The sequence below is a fragment of the Bubalus bubalis genome, chromosome 2 (genome assembly GCF_019923935.1).
Source record: "Bubalus bubalis isolate 160015118507 breed Murrah chromosome 2, NDDB_SH_1, whole genome shotgun sequence".
Classification (NCBI taxonomy): domain Eukaryota; kingdom Metazoa; phylum Chordata; class Mammalia; order Artiodactyla; family Bovidae; genus Bubalus; species Bubalus bubalis.
Genome location: NC_059158.1, coordinates 119,554,954 through 119,561,565, shown reverse-complemented (window position 1 = coordinate 119,561,565; position 6,612 = coordinate 119,554,954). Strand labels below are relative to the sequence as shown.

At 38.1% G+C, this 6,612-nt stretch overlaps 1 protein-coding gene across 2 annotated transcripts in view; it reads right to left on the bottom strand.

The window, feature by feature from the left end:
- The window catches only part of DPP10 (dipeptidyl peptidase like 10), a 793,501-nt gene that overhangs the window by 433,939 nt on the left and 352,950 nt on the right, over positions 1 to 6,612 (bottom strand). The window lies entirely within an intron of this gene.

Here is a 6,612-nt window from a genome sequence, read left to right as displayed (position 1 = left end):
AAAAGACATACATTTATATTTTATTTTTCTTTAAATAATTTTCTTGATTCTCCTTTTTTCCCCAAATTCTTCCAACATCCATTTAGCAAACCTGGAACATAACATTCAAATAAGGCCCTGACTCTGTTATCTCAGTTTATATTTGCAATCTCTCCTGACTGCTAAGGGTTATAATTTCTGTTTCACAAGGCTCTCAGTTCAGTTCAGTCGCTCAGTTGTGTCCGACTCTTCGCGACCCCATGAATCACAGCACTCCAGGCCTCCCTGTCCATCACCAACTCCCAGAGTTCACTCAGACTCACGTCCATCGAGTCAGTGATGTCATCTAGCCATCTCATCCTCTGTCATCCCCTTCTCCTCCTGCCCCCAATCCCTCCCAGCATCAGAGTCTTTTCCAGTGAGTCAAGACTTTGCATGAGGTGGCCAAAGTACTGGAATTTCAGCTTCAGCATCATTCCCTCCAAAGAAATCCCAGGGCTGTTCTCCTTCAGAATGGACTGGTTGGATATCCTTGCAGTCCAAGGGACTCTCAAGAGTCTTCTCCAACACCACACTTCAAAAGCATCAATTCTTCGGCGCTCAGCCTTCTTCAAAGTCCAACTCTCACATCCATACATGACCACAGGAAAAACCATAGCCTTGACTAGACAAACCTTTGTTGGCAAAGTAATGTCTCTGCTTTTCAATGTGCTATCTAGGTTGGTCATAACTTTCCTTCCAAGGAGTAAGCGTCTTTTAATTTCATGGCTGCACTCACCATCTGCAGTGATTTTGGAGTCCAAAAAAATAAAGTCTGACACTATTTCCACTGTTTCCCCATCTATTTCCCATGAAGTGATGGGACCAGATGCCATGATCTTCGTTTTCTGAATGTTGAGCTTTAAGCCAACTTTTTCACTCTCCTCTTTAACTTTCATCAAGAGGCTTTTGAGTTCCTCTTCACTTTCTGCCATAAGGGTGGTGTCATCTGCATATCTGAGGTTATTGATATTTCTCCAGGCAATCTTGATTCCAGCTTGTGTTTCTTCCAGCCCAGCGTTTCTCATGATGGAGTCTGCATATAAGTTAAATAAGCAGAGTGATAATATACAGCCTTGATGTACTCCTTTTCCTATTTGGAACCAGTCCGTTGTTCCATGTCCAGTTCTAACTGTTGCTTCCTGACCTGCATACAGATTTCACAAGAGGCAGGTGAGGTGGTCTGGTATTCCCATCTCTTGAAGAATTTTCCACAGTTTATTGTGATCCACACAGCCAAAGGCTTTGGCATAGTCAATAAAGCAGAAATAGATGTCTTTCTGGAACTCTCTTGCTTTTTCCATGATCCAGCGGATGTTGGCAATTTGGTCTCTAGGTCCTCTGCCTTTACTAAAACCAGCTTGAACATCAGGAGGCTCACGGTTCATGTATTGCTTAAGCCTGGCTTGGAGAATTTTGAGCATTACTTTACTAGCATGTGAGATGAGTGCAATTGTGCAGTAGTTTGAGCATTCTTTGGCATTGCCTTTCTTTGGGATTGGAATGAAAACTGACCTTTTCCAGTCCTGTGGCCACTGCTGAGTTTTCCAAATTTGCTGGCATATTGAGTGCAGCACTTTCACAGCATCATCTTTCAGGATTTGAAATAGCTCAACTGGAATTCCATCACCTCCACTAGCTTTGTTCTTAGTGATGCTTTCTAAGGCCCACTTGACTTCACATTCCAGGATGTCTGGCTCTAGGTCAGTGATCACACCATCGTGATTATCTGGGTCATGAAGATCTTTTTTGTACAGTTCTTCTGTGTATTCTTGCCACCTCTTCTTAATATCCTCTGCTTCTGTTAGGTCCATACCATTTCTGTCCTTTATCGAGCCCATCTTTGCATGAAATGTTCCCTTGGTATCTCTAATTTTCTTGAAGAGATCCCTAGTCTTTCCCATTCTGTTGTTTTCCTCTATTTCTTTGCATTGATCACAAGGCTCTGCTGGGGTACAAATTGTTCTATATGATGATCCTTACTAAGAAGCCAAAAGTCAACATTTCAGATATCATTATTCTCATATTGACATAAAACTTTTCATTAAAAATGTCATCTGTCTCTCAGTTTGCCATATTAAAATGCAGCAGTTCAGTTCAATATATCCTAACATAATAGCAAGTTTCAGAGTCCCTTCCCTGCTGATTTTTGAATGAGTGGGATTTAGTTTGTGCATTGTGTGGGCGTATTATGCACATGTGTGACTGAGCATGTATGTATCATGCTTTCTCTTCATTGCTACCATTGCTGTCTATACTTCTGCTTTTCTTCTTTAACATTATACTAAATTTATCCTAGGTTTTCCAAGTTTCTGAGGAAATTCTAACCTTTTATATGAAAGCTAGATACCAACTCAGGATAATAATTGAAATTTAAGAAAATGTATGGAGAAAAGAGGTTAACTGTAATCAATATTCCCACTAAGGGCCAGGTACTTTCCATATATATGTCATTTCTTTAATATCTCTTCCTTTTTTAGGAGGATAATGCTATCACCATTTTAGAATCTGGAGAGATCCACTAACCTGCCCTTAGTCACACTGATACTTAGTGAAGAAACCAACACCGGACTAGATTTCTGTTCAATATCTAGACAAAAATCTCCATGTTTTAGTGCCATATCATTATGTTTCAAGACTCTATGTAAATTACTAATTATACAAATAATTAAAAAGTCAGATTTTAGAAAACTAAAGTTTTAATAGCCTTTTCAGTTTTTCACAAATGTAATACTATTTATATTATTCTATCATCTCAAATTTTAATTTTATTGTAAATTATTAACACTATAGATAGGACTACATTAGGTATATTATAGGACACTTTCATAAGAAAGAAGTTTTGGCAACAATCTTCAAAAACTGAAATAAGTTATTATTGATACATCAATTAAGAGTAGGTTTCTAATATCATTTGGGTATTATTAATATTCCTAGACATGTTGTTTGTAATAAGTTTCCACCAAACATATCAGTCTCTATTCTCAAGAATACCAGCTTCTGTAAAATGTTACCTGGTGCTCCAAATTATGGGTTTCATGATTTTAAAAGTTCAGGAACATCACATTATAATTCCCATCTTAAACAATACAAAATGCATTTTAAAGAAACTTAAAATTTCCTGATAAATAAAGATCTGTGTGGACTGTTATTTCCACACAGTTTGTAATGCATGGGTCTATTTTTTTTTTTTAAAGGAAGAAAATAATTAAATCAGGGATTTGGAAATGAACACTTTGTTGATATGGATGACAAACAATGTTTTTCATACTTTTAAATTAGTCTTTACTTAAATAGTGAAGGTGAATTTTTTAAAAATAAGGTTAATCGTGGTTACCAATAACGGAATTTAAGAAAGTAAACTAATGGGGGAACCATAGTGTTTGGTTCAAGGCAAACTCAAAACCTATAGATATATCAACTAAATAATAAAAATGTTCCACTTATTATTTCTCACTTCCTATTTCAATATATTTAGCATTTCCTCAAATCCTAAAACATAATTTACCATACTTGAGCAAGAATATTCACCTATTGTCATTAACCTTTACATTATGTAATAGAATCTTGCCACAGGACAATTGATTTCAATAACTTTTGTTCCCCTTGGTGTGAAAAATATACTAGATCCTTCAAAACGTGGCATTTCCAATTCCTTTATCTGTTCTCATTTTTAGTCATATTTTAATATATAGGTTTACTGCAAAGTTCACATTTCACAATAAGACAAGCATACTATTTAAAGAAATAATCAACAGAGCTATTGGCAAAGCTAAAGAAGTTAACTGCTGAATTTATGAATACATGTTACTTCAACCTAGAAAGAGTCAAGTGCAATTTTTACATGCATGACAGGGAAAAGATACAGTGAATATTAAATAATACCTATTCCTTGTTTAAGATTCCTTGGACCTTTTCTCCTTTAAGATGGACCCCAAAACATATTGTATATTACATTGGTATATTACATTGGTGACTTGTCCTCTTGAGAACAAGTAAAGGATAACCAGAGCACAGAATGGTTAAAGAGAAGACAACAGAGTACTTAATAAAGGTGGAGCACAGGAGCACATACCTGTTCCTCTTGAGATTGTGAAAACTACTGTGCATGGATCAACACTGCACATAGATGAAGGCAACTTTAAACCCTGTACTCTCTAGGCTACTCTATCCCCCTTCTAGCCACACTTCTACTCATGGGGCAAGGATTCCATGGCCAAGGGTGTACCATAGTTATCCATTGGTAATATACCCATCTGGAGTCCATACCTGCCCAGCACTCTAAGAAAGTTTTACTGGATCCTTGTTTCAGAGCCTAGGAGAGTTCATTCCTTGGGTCTTTCCTCCTTTAGAATAGATTAAACCACCTAGGTGGACACTGCTGAGACTGACAAATAGTAGGGGACAAATAGTTGTTTCCAGAAGAGTGTGAACATTCTCCCCATGCAGGCTGGGGTATCCACATGTTTGTCTGAGGCTCTAAAGGCACTAAGATGATAGGTTGGCCACATGACAGATCCCAGGTTCTGGTTCTCCTGTGTCACTGAGCTTTGATTCAGAAATCTAAAGAGTCACAAAGTGAACGTTGCTCAGTCATGTCCAACTTTTTGTGACCCCTTGGAATTCTCCAGGCCAGAATACTGGAGTCGGGAGCCATTCCCTTTTCCAGGGGATCTTCCAAACCCACTGACTGAACTCAGGTCTCTCACATTGCAGGTGGATTCTTTACCAGCTGAGCCACAAGAGGAGCCCAGAGTCATATAATTCTCAATTCAAATGTAACTTCCCAGATAGTCAGGGCCACATATTTGTTAAGGTAACAGATTGAACTACATTTTATTTAACAATCCATCAGCATGACTTATGAATTAAATATTTATTGTGAAAAAGCATTTCCCTTTCTATTCTTGCTCTGGCCCCAAAGACATTATGATTGGTCCTGTTCTGATCACATCATTCTGGTTAATGAGAGGAGTCATAGGGTATCATCTGACTCATTTGAGAGCAATGTGAATAGAACTGGACATGCAAAGTAGCCTGGAGATTAAACAGTGATGACCTGATAGAGGCTGATTCAGATCACGATTCAGAGACTCTGTAAACCATCATGAGTCAAGCACAGGCTAAGTAGATAAGAGAGCACCACTAGTTTCTATCCAATGCAAATGAGAGATGCCAGTCTGGATTCCAACAGTTTAGGAGCTCACCATTAAGATCAACAGAGAGAAAGCAAACCACAGGGAACAGGATAAAAGCACTAGAGTCCAGAGATGCCAGAGGGTAATACAATGCATGAATATTATTTCAGCAGCATGAGGTTAGGAAATCAAATCTTGCCTAGATACCATTTTATGGTGAGAGTCCAAAGAGGGACCTAGCTGACAGACTGAGCCTGTTTAACCAAGGGAGTCAGCATTGCCTAAAGGGAAGCTGAATCTAGTGCATGATATGGTAATGCAATAGATTAGATACAAATGGAACAAAATAAAGAAAGTTGTTGCACTACACCTGAGATGATGACTCATCAGTTCAGTTCAGTTCAGTCTCTCAGTCATGTCCCACTCTTTGCAACCCCATGGACTGTAGTACGCCAGGCCTCCCTGTCCAACACCTACTCCTGGAGTTTACTCAAACTCATGTCCATTGAGTCAGTGATGCCATCTAGCCATCTCATCCTCTGTTGTCCCCTTCTTCCCTTACCTTCAATATTTCCCAGCAGCAGGGTCTTTTCAAATAATAAGAAAACATTAAATTCTCCTTCAGATGAATATTAATAATTTCTAAATGTGGTCTACACTGTAACTATTTCCACCTGCCTGGAATTAATATACCTTGAAGGCCATTCATAAAATAGGTTAAACAACAATACAAATGAATTAGACAACTTACTATGGCTTTGAGATTGCAAAGATGCTATAACACTTTACAACAGTCTGCATGACTTAAACAACAAACATTTTTCAGTGCTGGAAGTTGGGAAATCCACGCTCAAGATGCCATCACCAGTAGTGAGAAGCTACTTCCTAGTTTGCAGATGGCTGTCTTAGTTTATTCTTACATGGCAAAAAAAAACAGAAACATAAAGAGAAGCTCTCCTGTTTATTTTTACAAGGGCACTAATTGCATTCATGAGGCCTCACCCTTATGATATAACACAAAGATCTCACTTCCTAATGCCATTGCACTGGAGGTTAGGATTTCAAAATATGAATTCTGGAGGAGCACAAATATTCAGTCCATACCAGGACCAAACTATTAACTATGGCAAGGTTTTGTAATCAGTGTTGAAGTGGTGGACAGCCTCTATCATGGAGGACCTTGTATGTCATACCAATAAATTTTGGTTATAATAACGTAGGCAATGAGAAGTCAGGAGAAGAAGATTAAATCAGAAAAAGATAGAAATAATTTCATATGTTCATGATGAACTTATAGGCACAAGGTATATGGACTGATGAGATAAGACTTAAAGGAGAATACATAGAAAAAACAGTAGGCTAGGCAAACAATGAATGAAGTCTGAACTGAGGTTGAAATAGGGGGATGACTATAAGGGAATGAGACAAGTGGTAAGGAGGTAGAGCTGATTGAAAC